Source organism: Sciurus carolinensis, chromosome 4, assembly GCF_902686445.1.
Source record: "Sciurus carolinensis chromosome 4, mSciCar1.2, whole genome shotgun sequence".
Lineage (NCBI taxonomy): Eukaryota > Metazoa > Chordata > Mammalia > Rodentia > Sciuridae > Sciurus > Sciurus carolinensis.
The window spans coordinates 35,952,121-35,953,195 of record NC_062216.1 but is presented as its reverse complement, the minus strand read 5'-3'; the positions used below and the strand labels follow the sequence as shown (position 1 = coordinate 35,953,195).

Sequence of the window (1,075 nt, the reverse complement as noted above, 5' to 3'; positions counted from 1 at the left end):
TCCTCTGACCTTTATTTTTCCCCCTCTCAGTGCAGAGAGAGGTTTTCTGCAAAGTTCCCTTATTTACCTAAAGTTCAGACCCTCCAAAGATGAAACAGTTATCTCTATTTCCTTCCCTAAACTTTCATTAACTAAACTCATCATGCAGGAAGAAAGAATGAGAAGTATATCAACACACCTGGATAGACTGGTCATGCCATTGTCTCAAAGACAATAATTTGTAAAACATTGTTCTGTGGGTCAAAGAGATTGTCCCAGGCCATTCTCTGTTCTCCAAATCCATTGAGTTCTTCTAAAAAAATATTTACTGGCTGTGGATATAGCTCAGTTGGTAGAGTGCTTGCCTACCATGCACAAGGCCCTGGGTTCAAACCCCAGCACCACCAAAAAAAAAAAAAAAAAAAAAAAAAAAAAATCACTTACTATTCCCCTAAAAATTGCCTCTATTCCCTGGTTCCCCTTCCTTTATAGAAAAAGGAGTATGTAAATTTCTGGATAATGTTGAACTAGTGGGTAGGACACTGGATGAGGACAGCAGCAATAGACACACCAGCTCAAGAAGAATGGAGCTTGCATACGCCCCATCTTCTGCTGTCACCTTTTTGTCCATCTGGGTCCTCAGTCTCCTTGGACAGTGCAGGCCACATTCGGGAAGGATCTTCTCCCTCAGTTTCCTGTCCCACAGTCAATCATCTTTGGAAACACTTTCATGGACATACCCAGAAGTCTCTTCATCCTAGGCATCTCTCAGTCCATCAAATTGAGAATCCAGATTAACCATCATACCCTTTGGCACATTAACACATTTTTATGCCTTTTCTCCTCTTTCATCTGTGTCAGTTTACTCCAGTGACTCTTTAGTGGGCAGAGGGAAAATTTCTCTTTATCCCTTCAGATTCCTCATGTAGTAGCAATTAAAAAGGATTTGGAGTTTATTTAGGTTTTGGACTAGGAAACAACAGAGTTTCAGCAGAAAGAGCAAATCACTATTACTTTGGGTTAAGTGATAAAAGTCTCTACTAATTTCACCTGATGGCAGCTTAAAATTTTTTTAAAGATTTTTTTTTCATGAGTG

General features: G+C 39.6%; 1 non-coding gene across 1 annotated transcript; it reads left to right on the top strand.

Moving 5' to 3' along the window:
- Positions 1 to 315: 315 nt before the first annotated feature.
- Positions 316 to 386, top strand: Trnag-acc (transfer RNA glycine (anticodon ACC)). Its single transcript has one exon. It is a non-coding gene; the product is annotated as a tRNA-Gly (tRNA).
- The last annotated feature ends 689 nt before the right edge of the window (positions 387 to 1,075 follow it).